Source organism: Nerophis ophidion, linkage group LG28 (assembly GCF_033978795.1).
Source record: "Nerophis ophidion isolate RoL-2023_Sa linkage group LG28, RoL_Noph_v1.0, whole genome shotgun sequence".
Lineage (NCBI taxonomy): Eukaryota > Metazoa > Chordata > Actinopteri > Syngnathiformes > Syngnathidae > Nerophis > Nerophis ophidion.
Window position 1 is genome coordinate 8,301,743 of NC_084638.1, and position 19,948 is coordinate 8,321,690.

Sequence of the window (19,948 nt, forward strand, 5' to 3'; positions counted from 1 at the left end):
GAGAACAAGCGTTCCAACGGGCACGGACTCTTCGGGGAACAATCAGAACGGGAGAGAACGCGGGCACAGACTCTTCGGGGAACAATCAGAACGGGAGAGAATGCGGGCACAGACTCTTCGGGGAACAATCAGAATGGGAGAGAACGCGGGTACAGACTCTTCGGGGAACAATCAGAACGGGAGAGAACGCGGGCACAGACTCTTCGGGGAACAATCAGAGCGGGGGAGAACGCGGGCACAGACTCTTCGGGGAACAATCATAACGGGAGAGAACGCGGGCACAGAATCTTCGGGGAACAATCAGAGCGGGAGAGAACGCATTGAAAGTGTTCTAATAGTAGCTCTAACTGGAATGGGGATCAGCATCTCCAAATCTGAGGCCATGGTTCTCAGCAGGAAACCCATGGTTCTGTACAGTCCAGGTAGAGAACGAGACTCTGTCCCAGGTGGAGGAGTTTAAGTATCTCGGGGCCTTGTTCACGAGTGAGGGAAAGATAGAGAAGGAAATCCGCCGGAGAATCTGGGGCAGCTGTTGTGACCAAACGAGAGCTGGACCAGAATGCAAAGCTCTCGGTCTACCGAGCTACCTAAATTCCTACTCTCACCTATGGTCATGAAATGTGGGTCATGACCCAAAGAGAAAGATCGCGGATACAAGCGGCCGAAATGAGTTTTCTCAGAAGGGTGGCTGGTATCTCCCTCGGGTGAGAAGTTCAATCACCCGACTCGGAGTAGAGCCGCTGCTTGGAAAAGAGCCAGCTTAGGTGGCTCGGGCATCTCGTGCGGATGCCTCACCCACGTCTCCCTAGGGAGGTCCTCGTTGGACCCGATGGGGGGGATTACATCTCCTCTCTGGCCTGGGAACGCTTCGGGATCCCCTAGGAGGAAGTTGCTAAAGTTGCTCTGGAGAGGGCAGTCTGGGGGTCTCTGCTGGAGCTGTTGTCCCCGCGACCCGATTCCGGATAAGCGGTTGAAGATGGAATGGATGGATGGCTCTAACTCCAATATTTCTCACAGTTATATGACATTCTTGCTAATCTTATTGGCGCTAAGTCTTGACATCAATCAATCATCAATCAATGTTTACGTATATAGCCCTAAATCACTAGTGTCTCAAAGGGCTGCACAAACCACTACCACATCCTCGGTAGGCCCACATAAGGGCAAGGAAAACTCACACCCAGTGGGACGTCGGTGACAATGATGACTATGAGAACCTTGGAGAGGAGGAAAGCAATGGATGTCGAGCGGGTCTAACATGATACTGTGAAAGTTCAATCCATAATGGATCCAACACAGTCGCCCCTAGCATTCAAAAAAGCGGTTATTCATCCTCTTCTTAAAAGACCTAACCTCGATCCTGACCTCATGGTAAACTACCGACCGGTGTCTCACCTTCCCTTTGTTTCAAAAATCCTCGAAAAAATTGTTGCGGAGCAGTTAAATGAACACTTAGCGTCTAACAATCTATGTGAAACCTTTCAATCCGGTTTCAGGGCAAATCACTCGACTGAGACAGCCCTCGCAAAAATGACTAATGATCTATTGCTAACGATGGATTCTGATGCGTCATCTATGTTGCTGCTCCTCGATCTTAGCGCTGCTTTCGATACCGTCGATCATAATATTTTATTAGAACGTATCAAAACACGAATTGGTATGTCAGACTTAGCCCTGTTTTGGTTTAACTCTTATCTTACTGACAGGATGCAGTGTGTCTCCCATAACAATGTGACCTCGGACTACGTTAAGGTAACGTGTGTAGTTCCCCAGGGTTCGGTCCTTGGCCCTGCACTCTACAGCATTTACATGCTGCCGCTAGGTGACATCATACGCAAATACGGTGTTAGCATTTACTGTTATGCTGATGACCCCCAACTCTACATGCCCCTAAAGCTGACCAACACGCCGGACTGTAGTCAGCTGGAGGCGTGTCTTAACGAAATTAAACAATGGATGTCCGCTAACTTTTTGCAACTCAACGCCAGAAAAACGGAAATGCTGATTATCGGTCCTGCTAGACACCGACCTCTTTTTAATAATACAACTCTAACATTTTACAACCAAACAATTAAACAAGGAAACTCGGTAAAGAATCTGGGTATTATCTTTGACCCAACTCTCTCCTTTGAGGCACACATTAAAAGCGTTACTAAAATGGCCTTCTTTCATCTCCGTAATAGCGCTAAAATTCGCTCCATTTTGTCCACTAAAGACGCTGAGATCATTATCCATGCGTTTGTTACGTCTCGTCTCGATTACTGTAACGTATTATTTTCGGGTCTCCCCATGTCTAGCATTAAAAGATTACAGTTGGTACAAAATGCGGCTGCTAGACTTTTGACAAGAACAAGAAAGTTTGATCACATTACGCCTGTACTGTATATACCTTTATATATACCTTTATATATACGACGTGGCGCAGTGGGAGAGTGGCCGTGCGCAACCCGAGGGTCCCTGGTTCAAATCCCACCTAGTACCAACCTCGTCACGTCCGTTGTGTCCTGAGCAAGACACTTCACCCTTGCTCCTGATGGGTGCTGGTTGGCGCCTTGCATGGCAGCTCCCTCCATCAGTGTGTGAATGTGTGTGTGAATGGGTAAATGTGGAAGTAGTGTCAAAGCGCTTTGAGTACCTTGAAGGTAGAAAAGCGCTATACAAGTACAACCCATTTATCATTTATATACATACATATATACCTTTATATACATATATACATACATATATACCTATACTGTATATACCTTTATATACATATATACATACATATATACCTATATTGTATATACCTTTATATACATACATATATACTGTATATACCTTTATATACATATATACATACATATATACCTATATTGTATATACCTTTATATACATATATACATACATATATACCTATACTGGCTCACCTGCACTGGCTTCCTGTGCACTTAAGATGTGACTTTAAGGTTTTACTACTTACGTATAAAATACTACACGGTCTAGCTCCATCCTATCTTGCCGATTGTATTGTACCATATGTCCCGGCATGAAATCTGCGTTCAAAGGACTCCGGCTTATTAGTGATTCCCAAAGCCCAAAAAAAGTCTGCGGGCTATAGAGCGTTTTCATTTCGGGCTCCAGTACTCTGGAATGCCCTCCCGGTAAAAGTTCGAGATGCCACCTCAGTGAAAGCATTTAAGTCTCACCTTAAAACTCATTTGTATACTCTAGCCTTTAAATAGACTCCATTTTTAGACCAGTTGATCTGCCGTTTCTTTTTTTTTTCTCCTATGTCCCACTCTCCCTTGTGGAGGGGGTCCGGTCCGATCTGGTGGCCATGTACTGTTTGCCTGTGTATCGGCTGGGGCCATGTCCTATGGGGTATTCATATGGATATTAAAGTCCCCCATTATGATTATATTATCGGCGTGTGTCACTAGATCAGCAACGAACTCTGAGAATTCATTGATAAAGTCCGAATAGGGCCCTGGGGGGCGGTAGATAACAGCCAGGTGTAGAGGCAGCGGTGTGACAGACCTCATAGTAAGCACCTCAAACGATTTATATTTATTATTTATGTTAGGACTAAGGTTAAAGTTTTCGTTGTATATTAGTGCGACCCCCCCACCCCTTTTAAGAGGACGGGCAATATGCGCATGTGTAAAGTTAGGAGGACATGCCTCATTTAGCGCAAAAAAGTCGTTTGGTTTAAGCCAGGTTTCGCTGAGACCGATGACGTTAAGATTGTTGTCTCTGATGATATCATTAACTAACAACGTTTTGGGATACAATGATCTTAAAAAACCTATATTATAGGTAGTGGGCTGTTTTAGGGAATTTTTGATCAAATTATCCGTAGTAGCACATGGAAACAAGAAGGCCCTCACTTGTTTCTTCAGCATCGTCCACATGTCTAAGTCAGGACCATGGGAAGGCCAGTCTAAAACCTTCATTCTAGCCTGATTTAGCCATTCCTTTAACACTTCTGACCTGTGTTTGGGGTCATTGTCCTGTTGGAACACCCGACTGTGCCCCAAACCCAACCTCCGGGCTGATGATTTTAGCTTGTCCTGAACAATTTGGAGGCCATTGTCCCTTTTACGCTCTGTAAAGCAGCAGTTCCTTTGGCAGCAAAACAACCCCGGAGCATAATACTACCACCACCATGCTTAAAGGTAACAACTTCCTTTTTGTTTCATCCGACATCACTTGGACAAAGATAAGACCTTCCGGAGGAAAGTTCCGTGGACAGCAGATATCATAGTCAGCTAATTTTAAACCAGCAATAAAAAAATAGTTTTTGTTTGCAAAAACAATATTTGATAACACACAAAGGTACGAAAACTGATACTGTTGATTCCCATTTACCGGTAAGGTTTATTCAGGTGTACTGGAGAGGAGGCTACGCCGGATAGTCGAACCTCGGATTCAGGAGGAACAGTGTGGTTTTCGTCCTGGTCGTGGAACTGTGGACCAGCTCTATACTCTCGGCAGGGTTCTTGAGGGTGCATGGGAGTTTGCCCAACCAGTCTACATGTGCTTTTTGGACTTAGAGAAGGCATTGGACCGTGTCCCTCGGGAAGTCCTCAGAGAGTATGGGGTATCGGACTGTCTTATTGTGGCGGTCCACTCCCTGTACGATCAGTGCCAGAGCCTGGTCCGCATTGCCGGCAGTAAGTCGGACACGTTTCCAGTGAGGGTTGGACTCCGCCAAGGTTGTCCTTTGTCACCGATTCTGTTCATAACTTTTATGGACAGAATTTCTAGGCGCAGTCAAGGCATTGAGGGGTTCCGGTTTGGTGGCCGCGGGATTAGGTCTCTGCTTTTTGCAGACGATGTGGTCCTGATGGCTTCATCTGGCCGGGATCTTCAGCTCTCACTGGATCGGTTCGCAGCCGGAATGAGAATCAGCACCTCCAAATCCGAGTCCATGGTTCTCTCCCGGAAAAGGGTGGAGTGCCATCTCCGGGTTGGGGGAGGAGACCCTGCCCCAAGTGGAGGAGTTTGAGTACCTAGGAGTCTTGTTCACGAGTGAGGGAAGAGTGGATCGTGAGATCGACAGGCGGATCGGTGCGGCGTCTTCAGTAATGCGGACGTTGTACCGATCCGTTGTGGTAAAGAAGGAGCTGAGCCGGAAGGCAAAGCTCTCAATTTACCGGTCGATCTACGTTCCCATCCTCACCTATGGTCATGAGCTTTGGGTCACGACCGAAAAGGACAAGATCACGGGTACAAGCGGCCCAAATGAGTTTGGGGCTCTCCCTTAGAGATAGGGTGAGAAGCTCTGCCATCCGGGAGGGACTCAAAGTAAAGCCGCTGCTCCTCCACATGGAGAGGAGCCAGGTGAGGTGGTTCGGCTATCTGGTCAGGATGCCACCCGAACGCCTCCCTAGGGAGGTGTTTAGGGCACGTCCAGTCGGCAGGAGGCCACGGGGAAGACCCAGGACACGTTGGGAAGACTGTCTCCCGGCTGGCCTGGGAACGCCTCGGGATCCCCCAGGAAGAGCTAGACGAAGTGGCTGGGGAGAGGGAAGTGTGGGCTTCCCTGCTTAGGCTGCTGCCTCCGCGACCCGACCTCGGATAAGCGGAAGAAGATGGATGGATGGATGGATGGAGGGTACCGTATCGGTTCGAATGTACCCATTCCTAAATGTATCGTCGGGCTTGACAGTCCGAAGGCAGTGGAACATCCGGAAATTTAGTCTCAAAAGAGAGCAAATGAAGTTATCATACTCTATGTACTTTGTATTTTATATTCTAAGCAGGAAGCTTTTGCAAAATATGAAACTGGACTGTGGGCCCAGTCCTTGATAGCGATACAACTGAAAAGAGAAGTTGATGGAGACCGAGGGAAGCACTCCAGTAGTTGCTTGGCCTTTAATTGAAGAGCTCTTCACACAGGACTCAATGAGTTCCAAGAACCCCCCTCTGTGGAACAATGCTGAGACCGACCAGGACTCAGTCCCCGACACAGGGACATCCCGGCAAGAGGACTGAAGAGCTCTTCAGTCTGCCAGTTAATAGCAGAAGAGTGAGATGGAGTGCAAGCTCTCGGCTGGCTGAACCCGAGAAGAGCTCTCAATCCTGTGCTGGCATAGTTCTAAAGCCACCCCCTCTTTCCGGCCCCCCAACCTGCCGCCCCCGGGATTCAGGACCAACCTGACTACCCCAACCTCTGCAATCTTGATAAATGGGTCCAGGGCGAGGTTTAGGTGAGAGTTAAAAACCTCTTGGCTGCACCTGGACTAAAGCTAAGATTTATGCGGACAGAGAAAAATGTGAATCGGAATAAAAATAGGTATTTTTTGGGAATAAAACCTATTGTTTTTGTAACTGGTGAAGGGGTTATACTTGTATAACACTTTATTACTGTCAAGGAACTTAAAACGCTTGGACACTATTTCCACTTTCACACTGATGAAGGGAGCAAGCCACAACTCATCAGGGGCAAGGGTGAAGTGTTAGCATGTTTATGACTTTAGAGTCATAGGTCACATGGCACTTGAAACATGCTAACATTAGCGTGCTAACTTTTGTTATTTATTTATTTATTGCCAATTTTGCATCCAAACACCTTAGAGTCATATGTAACTTGGCACTTCAAACATGCTAAAAGTAGCTTGCTAACTTTTTTTTTTTGCCATTTTTGCATCCAAACACCTTAGTCATATGTAACTTGGCACTTCAAACATGCTAACATTAGCGTGCTAACTTTAAAAAAAATATTTTTAGCCAATTTTGCATCCAAACACCTTAGAGTCATATGTCACTTTGCACTTGAAACATACTAATATTAGCGTGCTAACTTTCTTATAATTCTATTTAGCCAATTTTGCATCCAAACACCTTAGTCATATGTAACTTGGCGCTTAAAACATGCTAACATTAGCGTGCTGATTTTTTTTTTTTTTTAACAATTTTTGCATCCAAACACCTTAGAGTCATATGTAACTTGGCACTTGAAAAATGCTAACATTAGCCTGCTAACTTTTTAAAAATTCTTTTTAGCCAATTTTGCATCCAAACACCTTAGTCATATGTAACTTGGCACTTAAAACATGCTAACATTAGCGTGCTGATTTTTTTTTTTTTTAACAATTTTTGCATCCAAACACCTTAGAGTCATATGTAACTTGGCATTTGAAACATGCTAACATTAGCGTGCTAACTTTTTTATTTATTTTTTTTTTAACAATTTTTGCATCCAAACACCTTAGAGTCATATGTAACTTGGCACTTCAAACATGCTAAAATTAGCGTGCTAACATTTTTTTTTTTTTTTTTCCAATTTTGCATCCAAACACCTTGAGTCATATGTAACTTGGCACTTGAAAAATGCTAACATTAGCGTGCTAACTTTTTTTTTTCAAGCCATTTTTGCATCCAAACAGCTTAGAGTCATATGTAACTTGGCACTTGAGACATCCTAATATTAGCGTGTTAACTTTTTTTTTTTTGGCAGCCAATTTTGCATCCAAACACCTTAGTCATATTAAACTTGGCATTTAAAACATGCTAGCATTAGCGTGCTAACTTTTATTTTTATTTTTTGTAGGCAATTTTTCATCCGAACACCTTAGAGTCATATGTAACTTGGCACTTCAGACATGCTAAAAGTAGCTTGCTAACTTTTTTTTTTTTTGCCATTTTATCATCCAAACACCTTAGAGTCATATGTAACTTGGCACTTCAAACATGCTAACATTAGCGTGCTAACTTTAAAAAAATTATTTTTAGCCCATTTTGCATCCAAACACCTTAGAGTCATATGTCACTTTGCACTTGAAACATACTAATATTAGCGTGCTAACTTTCTTATAATTCTTTTTAGCCAATTTTGCATCCAAACACCTTAGTCATATGTAACTTGGCACTTAAAACATGCTAACATTAGCGTGCTGATTTTTTTTTTTTTTTAACAATTTTTGCATCCAAACACCTTAGAGTCATATGTAACTTGGCACTTGAAAAATGCTAACATTAGCGTGCTAACTTTTTAAAAATTCTTTTTAGCCAATTTTGCATCCAAACACCTTAGAGTAATATGTCACTTGGCACTTGAAACATGCTAACATTAGCGTGCTAACTTTTTTATTTTTATTTTTTTTAACAATTTTTGCATCCAAACACCTTAGAGTCATATGTAACTTGGCACTTCAAACATGCTAAAAGTAGCTTGCTAACTTTTTTTTTTTGTGCCAATTTTGCATCCAAACACCTTAGAGTCATATGTAACTTGGCACTTCAAACATGCTAAAATTAGCGTGCTAACATTTTTTTATTTTTGCCAATTTTGCATCCAAACACCTTGAGTCATATGTAACTTGGCACTTCAAACATGCTAACATTAGTGTGCTATCTTTTTTTTTTAAGCCATTTTTGCATCCAAACACGTTAGAGTCATATGTAACTTGGCACTTGAGACATGCTAACATTAGCATGCTAACTTATTTATTTATTCTTTGGCAGCCAATTTTGCATCCAAACACCTTAGTCATATTAAACTTGGCATTTAAAACATGCTAGCATTAGCGTGCTATCTTTTATTTTTATTTTTTGTAGGCAATTTTCCATCCGAACACCTTAGAGTCATATGTAACTTGGCACTTCAAACATGCTAAAAGTAGCTTGCTAACTTTTTTTTTTTTTGCCATTTTTGCATCCAAACACCTTAGAGTCATATGTAACTTGGCACTTCAATCATGCTAACATTAGTGTGCTAACTTTTGTTACTCATTTATTTTTTGCCAATTTTGCATCCAAACACCTTAGTCATATGTAACTTGGCACTTCAAACATGCTAAAATTAGCGTGCTAACATTTTTTTTTGTTGCCAATTTTGCATCCAAACACCTTGAGTCATATGTAACTTGGCACTTCAAACATGCTAACATTAGCATGCTATCTTTTTTTTTTTTTAAGCCATTTTTGCATCCAAACACCTTAGAGTCATATGTAACTTGGCACTTGAGACATGCTAACATTAGCATGCTAACTTTTTTTTTTTTTTTTTGGCAGCCAATTTTGCATCCAAACACCTTAGTCATATTAAACTTGGCATTTAAAACATGCTAGCATTAGCGTGCTAACTTTTATTTTTATTTTTTGTAGGCAATTTTTCATCCGAACACCTTAGAGTCATATGTAACTTGGCACTTCAGACATGCTAAAAGTAGCTTGCTAACTTTTTTTTTTTTGCCATTTTATCATCCAAACACCTTAGAGTCATATGTAACTTGGCACTTCAAACATGCTAACATTAGCGTGCTAACTTTAAAAAAATTATTTTTAGCCCATTTTGCATCCAAACACCTTAGAGTCATATGTCACTTTGCACTTGAAACATACTAATATTAGCGTGCTAACTTTCTTATAATTCTTTTTAGCCAATTTTGCATCCAAACACCTTAGTCATATGTAACTTGGCACTTAAAACATGCTAACATTAGCGTGCTGATTTTTTTTTTTTTTTAACAATTTTTGCATCCAAACACCTTAGAGTCATATGTAACTTGGCACTTGAAAAATGCTAACATTAGCGTGCTAACTTTTTAAAAATTCTTTTTAGCCAATTTTGCATCCAAACACCTTAGAGTAATATGTCACTTGGCACTTGAAACATGCTAACATTAGCGTGCTAACTTTTTTATTTTTATTTTTTTTAACAATTTTTGCATCCAAACACCTTAGAGTCATATGTAACTTGGCACTTCAAACATGCTAAAAGTAGCTTGCTAACTTTTTTTTTTTGTGCCAATTTTGCATCCAAACACCTTAGAGTCATATGTAACTTGGCACTTCAAACATGCTAAAATTAGCGTGCTAACATTTTTTTATTTTTGCCAATTTTGCATCCAAACACCTTGAGTCATATGTAACTTGGCACTTCAAACATGCTAACATTAGTGTGCTATCTTTTTTTTTTAAGCCATTTTTGCATCCAAACACGTTAGAGTCATATGTAACTTGGCACTTGAGACATGCTAACATTAGCATGCTAACTTATTTATTTATTCTTTGGCAGCCAATTTTGCATCCAAACACCTTAGTCATATTAAACTTGGCATTTAAAACATGCTAGCATTAGCGTGCTATCTTTTATTTTTATTTTTTGTAGGCAATTTTCCATCCGAACACCTTAGAGTCATATGTAACTTGGCACTTCAAACATGCTAAAAGTAGCTTGCTAACTTTTTTTTTTTTTGCCATTTTTGCATCCAAACACCTTAGAGTCATATGTAACTTGGCACTTCAATCATGCTAACATTAGTGTGCTAACTTTTGTTACTCATTTATTTTTTGCCAATTTTGCATCCAAACACCTTAGTCATATGTAACTTGGCACTTCAAACATGCTAAAATTAGCGTGCTAACATTTTTTTTTGTTGCCAATTTTGCATCCAAACACCTTGAGTCATATGTAACTTGGCACTTCAAACATGCTAACATTAGCATGCTATCTTTTTTTTTTTTTAAGCCATTTTTGCATCCAAACACCTTAGAGTCATATGTAACTTGGCACTTGAGACATGCTAACATTAGCATGCTAACTTATTTATTTATTTTTTGGCAGCCAATTTTGCATCCAAACACCTTAGTCATATTAAACTTGGCATTTAAAACATGCTAGCATTAGCGTGCTAACTTTTATTTTTATTTTTTGTAGGCAATTTTGCATCCAAACACCTTAGAGTCATATGTAACTTGGCACTTCAAACATGCTAAAAGTAGCTTGCTAACTTTTTTTTTTTTTTTTTGCCATTTTTGCATCCAAACACCTTAGAGTCATATGCAACTTGGCACTTCAATCATGCTAACATTAGCGTGCTAACTTTTGTTATTTATTTATTTTTTGCCAATTTTGCATCCAAACACCTTAGAGTCATATGTAACTTGGCACTTCAAACATGCTAAAATTAGCGTGCTAACATTTTTTTTTTTTTGTGCCAATTTTGCATCCAAACACCTTGAGTCATATGTAACTTGGCACTTCAAACATGCTAACATTAGCGTGTTATCTTTTTTATTTTTAAGCCATTTTTGCATCCAAACACGTTAGAGTCATATGTAACTTGGCACTTGAGACATGCTAACATTAGCATGCTAACTTATTTATTTATTTTTTGGCAGCCAATTTTGCATCCAAACACCTTAGTCATATTAAACTTGGCATTTAAAACATGCTAGCATTAGCGTGCTAACTTTTATTTTTATTTTTTGTGGGCAATTTTTCATCCGAACACCTTAGAGTCATATGTAACTTGGCACTTCAAACATGCTAAAAGTAGCTTGCTAACTTTTTTTTTTTTTTTGCCATTTTTGCATCCAAACACCTTAGAGTCATATGTAACTTGGCACTTCAAACATGCTAAAAGTAGCTTGCTAACTTTTTTTTTTTTTGCCATTTTTGCATCCAAACACCTTAGTCATATGTAACTTGGCACTTGAAACATGCTAAAATTAGCGTGCTAACTTTTTTTCTGTGCCAATTTTGCATCCAAACACCTTGAGTCATATATAACTTGGCACACCAAACATGCTAACATTAGCGTGCTAACTTTTAAAAAAATATTTTTAGCAAATTTTGCATCCAAACACCTTAGAGTCATATGTCACTTTGCACTTGAAACATACTATTAGCGTGCTAACTTTCTTAGAATTCTTTTTAGACAATTTTGCATCCAAACAACTTAGTCATATGTAACTTGGCACTTAAAACATGCTAACATTAGCGTGCTAACTTTTTTAAAATTCTTTTCAGCCAATTTTGCATCCAAACACGTTTACCATGATAGGTTGTGTTCCTGAAAAATCAGCTGCTTAGGAACCTTAGCATGCAAATTTTTTTTTTTTTACCAATTTTGCATCCAAACACCTTAGAGTCATATGTCACTTTGCACTTGAAACAGGCTAACATTAGCGTGCGAACATTATTTTTTTTTTTTAACAATTTTTGCATTTAAACACCTTAGTCATATGTAACTTGGCACTTGAAAAATGCTAACATTAGCATGCTAACTTTTTTTTTTTTTTTTTTACCAATTTTGCATCAAAACACCTTAGAGTCATATGTAACTTGGCACTTAAAAATTCTAACATTAGTATGCTAACTAATTTATTTATTTATTTATTTTAACCAATTTTGCATCAAAACACCTTAGAGTCATATGTAACTCGGCACTTGAAACATGCTAACATTAGCATGCTAACTTTTTTTTTTTTTTTTTTTTTTTACCAATTTTGAATCCAAACACCTTAGTCAAATGCAACTTGGCACTTGAAATATGCTACTAATAGTGTGCTAACTTATTATTATTATTATTATTATTATTATTCCCTATTTTGCATCCAAATTTTTGCCTTAGAGTCATATGTCACTTGGCACTAGAAAAATGCTAACATTAGCATGCTAACTTTTTTATTTATTTTTTTATACCAAGTTTGTCATATGTGACTTGACACAAACATCATTTTAACTACTTTTTAGTATTTTCTTTTCCTAAAATTGAGTCTTTTTCTCTTATATTTTGCAGCGTACCCATGTCTTGTTTCTTGTCCTGCATCACGTTTTCACTCTTCAATTCTTGCACAACGCAATCATCCGTGTGTGTGTGTGTGTGTGTGTGTGTGTGTGTGTGTGTGTGTGTGTGTGTGTGTGAGTGAAGATTTGTGTAGTATCGGCATGTTGTCACGGCAAACAAGCCTCTCCTACTTGTCCTTCCTCCAGCAATGAGTCAGTCGACTACACAATCAGTCAGTGAATTATCCCACAGCTACTAATGGTCACACACACACACACACACACACACACACACACGCACACACACACGCACACGCACACACTATCCATTCTCCATGTAATTTAAATGAGTGTCAGGTCAGTGGCGAGAGCAGCACCTCGCCACGTTAAAAATGCCAGGCGGCTGCCATCGTCAGCGCCAACAAGCTGCCCAAACTGTCACACATTAACACACACACACACACACACACACACACACACACACACACACACACACACACACACACTGTCAGGAAGCGGTCACGATGCATTTACTTAGTGACAGAATTCTAATTAGCGGGCCGGCTGGTGTCACCTGACTCGGGGGTGGAGATTTGTTAAGGTGGAATGGTTGAGATGGAAGTGGGCGAGAGACAAAGGTGATGTGCAGGGGGGAGAGAAAGACAGGAAGTGTGTGTGTGTGTGTGTGGTATGATGTCACAGTGACGTGGAACCAAGATATTGGATGTTCAAACTCATAAACTTTATTTTTTACTAATTATAATTCCCTTAGAATTTCATGGCTGCAACATGTGCCAAAGTAGTTGGGAAAGGGCATGTTCACCACTGTGTTACATCACCTTTTCTTTTAACAACTAATTGTTGAAGCTTTGAAAGTGGAATTCTTTCCCATTCTTGTTTTATATAGAGCTTCAGTCCTTCAACAGTCCGGGGTCTCCGCTGTCCTATTTTACGCTTCACACATTTTCCATGGGAGACAGGTCTGGACTGCAGGCGGGCCAGGAAAGAACCCGCACTATTTTATTACGAAACCACGCTGTTGTAACACGTGGCTTGGCATTGTCTTAGTGAAATAAGCAGGGGCGTCCATGAAAAAGATGGAAGCATATGTTGTTCCAAAACCTGTATGTACCTTTCAGCATTAATGGTGCCTTCACAGATGTGTAAGTTACCCATGCCTTGGGCACTAATGCACCCCCATACCATCACACATGCTGGCTTTTACACTTTGCGTCGATAACAGTCTGGATGGTTCGCTTCCCCTTTGGTCCGGATGACACAATATCGAATATTTCCAAAAACAATTCAAAATGTGGACTCGTCAGACCACAGAACACTTTTCCACTTTGCATCAGTCCATCTTAGATGATCTCAGGCCCAGAGAAGCCAACAGCGTTTCTGGATGTTGTTGATAAATGGCTTTCGCTTTGCATAGTAGAGCTTTAACTTGCACTTACAGATGTAGCGAGGAACTGTATTTAGTGACAGTGGTTTTCTGAAGTGTTCCTGAGCCCATGTGGTGATATCCTTTACAGATTGATGTCGGTTTTTGATAAGGATGGAAGGTCACGGTCATTCAATGCCGCTTACGTGGAGTGATTTCTCCAGATTCTCTGAACCTTTTGATGATATTATGGAGCGTAGATGTTGAAATCCCTAAAATGTCTTGCAATGTCACTTTGAGAAAGGTTGTTCTTAAACTGTTTGACTATTTGCTCACGCAGTTGTGGACAAAGGGGTGTACCTCGCCCCATCCTTTCTTGTGAATTTTTTGTTAAGCTGCTATTATACCCAATCATGGCACCAACCTGTGGGATGTTCCCAATAAGTGTTTGATGAGCATTCCTCAACTTTATCAGTATTTATTGCCACCTTTCCCAACTTATTTGTCAAGTGTTGCTGGCATCAAATTCTAAAGTTAATGATTATTTGCGGAAAAAAAAAAAAAAGTTTATGAGTTTGAACATGAAATATTTTGTCTTTGTAACATATTCAACTGAATCAGTCACTAAGATGACATCAAAACAACACTAAATCAGTCACTAAGATGACATCAAAACAACACTAAATGAAAGTGTACTTTTTGTACAAAACTACAATAGTTTAAAACAAATAAAGTGCACATTTGTGCATGATGTCACACAAGATATTTCAATAAGTGTCAAATAAAAATGAGCTGCATGTTATATGCATATATGCGTATGTATATGTATGTATGTATGTATATATATGTGTATGTGTATACATGTATGTATATATGCTGTATATATCCCTATATGTATATATATGTATGTACAGTATGTAAATATATACACTTACATATGTATGAATATGTGTGTGTATATATAAATGTATGTATGTATAAATGTGTTTATATGAATGTATAGGTATGTATATATATGTATGTTTGTATATATGTATATATTTATGTATATTTACATGCATATATATATATATATATATATATATATATATATATGCATATGTACGTATGTATATATGTGTGTGTATGTATATATAAGTATGAATGTTTATATATACATTTATGTACAATATGTATGTGTATATATAAATGTATGTATATAAATGTGCATATATGAATGTATAGGTATGTATATATATATATGTGTATGTTTGTATATATTTGTATATATATATGTATGTATGTATATATATATATGTATATATACTGTATATATCCCTATATGTATATATATGTATGTACAGTATGTAAATATATACACTTACATATGTATGAATACGTGTGTGTATATATAAATGTATGTTTGTATATACTTGTATATATGTATGTATGTATATATATATGTATATATATATGCATATGTACGTATGTATATGTGTGTGTATGTATATATAAGTATGTATGTTTATATATATTTATGTACAGTATGTATGTGTTTATATAAATGTGTATATATGAATGTATAGGTATGTACATATATATGTATGTTTGTATATATTTCTATATATGTATGTATATATATATATACATGTATATATGATTAATTATATGAATGTATATATGATTATTTATATATATATATATATATATATATATATATATATATATATATATATATATATATATATATACACATATGTACGTATGTATGTATATATGTGTGTGTATGTATATATAAGTATGTATGTTTGTATATATTTATGTACAGTATGTATGTGTATATATAAATGTATGTATATATAAATGTGTATATATATGTATGTTTGTATATATTTGTATATATGTATGTATATATATATATATATATATATATATATATATATATGGTTGTATATATGTATGTATATATGCATATGTACGTACGTAGATATGTGTGTGTATGTATATATAAGTATTTCTGTTTACATATATTTATGTACAGTATGTATATAAAAGTGTTTAAATATATGTATGAATGTAAATGGAATAATGTATGTATATATGTATATGTTTGCATATACGTATATATACATATACAGTATATATATAAATATGTACGTATATACATATATATTTGTGTAAGTATGTATATATGTGTATGAATGTTTGTATTTATAAATGTATGTACATTATGTATATACATAATATGTGTGTATACATATGTATGTATGTATATGTATGAATAAAAATATATTTATGTATGTATGTGTGCATATGTATATATACATATATGTATGTATATATATATATATATATATATATTTGTATGTGTGCATATATACATTTATATTTACATACATATGTATATCTATATGTGTGTATATATACATATACATAAACAGACATATGTATGCATGTGTGTATAAATGTGTGTGTATAATTATGTATGTATAGATACATATAGATATATGTATGTATATATAAATATATATATATATATATATATATATATATAGAGAGATAGATACATATAGATAATAGTCTATATGAATGTATGTACATACATATGTATATATAAATATATTTATGTATACATATGTGTATATATGTATGTGTATATATGTGTAAACACATTTATATGTATGTATGTATGTATAAATGTATATATACATGCATATGTATGTATGTATGTATATTATATATATATATATATATATATATACACGCATATGTGTATACAATATGTATATATAAATTTGTATATGTTTATATAAATATATATGTATATATATGTGTGTTTAAATATATGTATAAACATATATATATACATTTATAGATATATTCATGTGTATATATACACAGTACGTATATATTTTGTGTGTATGTATTGTACTGTTATTGTTTTGCATCCCCGGTCATCCTAGTATCCCCCCCCCCCCACCCCCCCAGGGTTCAGTTGTACAGTCTACTGGTATGTATATATACCATATATATGTGTATATATACATATATATATATATATATATATATATATATATATATATATATATGTATATTTATATATATATATATATGTATGTTTGTATAGTTTATATGTATATATATTTATATATATGTGTGTGTGTGTGTGTATGTATATATGTGTATATATGTATGTAAATGTATATATATACTTTTATACAATGTATGTATATATGAATGTATATCTAAATGTATGTTTATTTCTAAGAGAGGACGGCCAAAGAAGCAAGGAGACAAAGAGCCAAGAAGACCTGAGAGAGACAGGAGTCAGCTGACTTGGAGCAAGAAGGGTCGTCAGTGACCAGAACAAATGGAGGAGACTCGTCGCCCAATCTTTCAACAGGAATCCGAGGAACTAAGTCCAAGTAAGTCATTTATAAGAATTATATATATATATATATATATATATATATATATATATATATATATATATATATATATATATATATATATATATATATATATATATATATATATATATATATATATATATATATATACATATGCATATATATATATATATATATATATATACACACATATGCATATATATATATATATATATATATATATACATATATATATATATATATATATATATATATATATATATATACATATGCATATATATATATATATACACATATGCATATATATATATACATATATATATATGCATATGCATATATATATATATACATATATATATATGTATACATATGCATATATCTCTATATATGTATACTTGTGTATGTATGTATATGTAAGTATGTATGTATATATATATATATATAAATTTGTATATTAATGTATATATGGATATGTTTATATATAAGTATATATATGTATGTGTGTTTGTATTTATAAATGTATGTACAGTATGTATATATAAAATATATGTGTGTATATTTATATATATGTATGTATGTATATATATATATATATATATATATATATGTGTCTGTATATGTGTATGTATATGTGTACAGTATATATGTATATCTGCATATGTGTATGTACATATATATATATATATTTGTATGTATGCATGTATACACATAAATACATATGTATGTATATATATGTATATATAGACATATATATGTATGTATATAACATATATAGTTATATGTATATACATATGGTTATATGTATGTGTATGTATATACATACATATATATGTATAGATATGGATGTGTGTATATCATTATTTATATATGTGTGTATACACACATATATATTTAAATATATATATGCATATGTATGAATGTATATATACATGTATGTGTATATATATACATACATGTATACGTATATATATGTGTATATATATATATATATATATTTTTTTTTTTTCATACATATGTATATAAATATGTTTATACAGTATGTATGTATATATAAATGTGTATATATTTGTTTATGTATATATATGTGTGTATATATATTTATAAATGTATGCATGTATATATATATATATATATATATATATATATTCAGTATGAATATGTTTATATAAATATAGTGTATATGCAGTATGTATATATGTGTATCTATATATTTATTTATACATAGATGTGTATATAAACATATATGTGTATATATATTTGTATGTATATATATACACATATACACTTGTATATATACAAGTGTATATGTGTATATATACATACATTATATACACAAACATATATATGTATGTACATTTACATGTATGTACAGTATGTATATACTATATGTGTAAATATATGTATGTGTATATATATATAGGTATGTATATTCATGAATACACACTTATATATACATACATGCATGTATGTATATTTGTGTATATATACATATGTATATATACACAGTATGTACATAAACACACATATTTATGTATGTATATTAATAAAAATATATGTGTATGTTGTATATATACATGTGATGTTATATGTGCTTGTATATATATCAATGTATGCATATATAAGTTTAAATATATATATAGTCATACATATATATATATATATGTATGTACATGTATAGTATGTATATGTTAATGTGTGTTCATGTAAATATATGAATGTATATGTATATAATGTTTGTATATTTATGTGTATATATATATATATATATATATATATATATATACGTGTGTGTATATAATATATAAGTATATTTCTATATACAGTATGTGTATATATGTTGTGACAGTCTCATGCGGCCGTGCGGGTTCCAAGGACCATCAAGGAAGGACATGCTTTGAGCAGGTTTGATTTGCTTTATTTTCCAATCAGCTTGTCTGCAGGTTGCTTTTCTGCTCCTTCCTCCACTTCTCACTCTTCGGTCGCTTTTCAGCCGTCGTCGTTGCCATCTTGCTCTCTGTCGCTTCGGCTCTTCATTCACTGTTGCAGGCTCTCCAACTCTCTCCGTCCCGTTTTCTCCTCCTTCTCCCCTTTTATACATCGTGAGGAGATATAAATGTATTTGTACGCGTGTTTCAAGTGCCAAGTTCCTTATGACTCTAAGGTGTTTGCATGTTTCAAGGGTAACAAATATCAATCAAAGTCAAAGTTTGTTTATATATCTTTTAATCACAGGTGTCTCAAAGGGCTGCACGAGCCACATGAGGAGACCCCCCCCCCCCCCCTGTGAGAGTCCAGTCCATGGTGGACCAGCAGGAGATCTTCTTGAGTGGAGACAAGTCAGCAGGACAGAGACGTCCCCGACTGATGCACAGGTGAGTGCTCCTGACTTTGTAGAGCTAGCACCTCATCTGTGGTCACCTGACAACCTGTCCACGCAGGAGAAGGGGGAGGAGTATATATACACACATACATATATGTATATATGTATGTGTGTATATGTACACTTGATACTACACTATGATCATAGTGTAGTATCAGGTGTAGTGTACTATACAATGATGATAGTGTACTATATGATCAAAGTGTAGTATCAAGTGTAGTGTACTATATGATCAAAGTGTAGTATCAAGTGTAGTGTACTATACAATGATGATAGTGTAGTATACTATATTA

General features: G+C 35.6%; 1 long non-coding RNA gene across 1 annotated transcript in view; it reads left to right on the forward strand.

Moving 5' to 3' along the window:
• Positions 1-19,448, forward strand: part of LOC133545287 (uncharacterized) — a 106,821-nt gene extending 87,373 nt beyond the window's left edge. Inside the window, exons 4-5 of the long non-coding RNA XR_009804791.1 lie at positions 17,134-17,290; positions 19,122-19,448. This is a non-coding gene — a long non-coding RNA (uncharacterized LOC133545287). The remainder of the gene's footprint in view (positions 1-17,133; positions 17,291-19,121) is intronic.
• Positions 19,449-19,948: the final 500 nt, after the last annotated feature.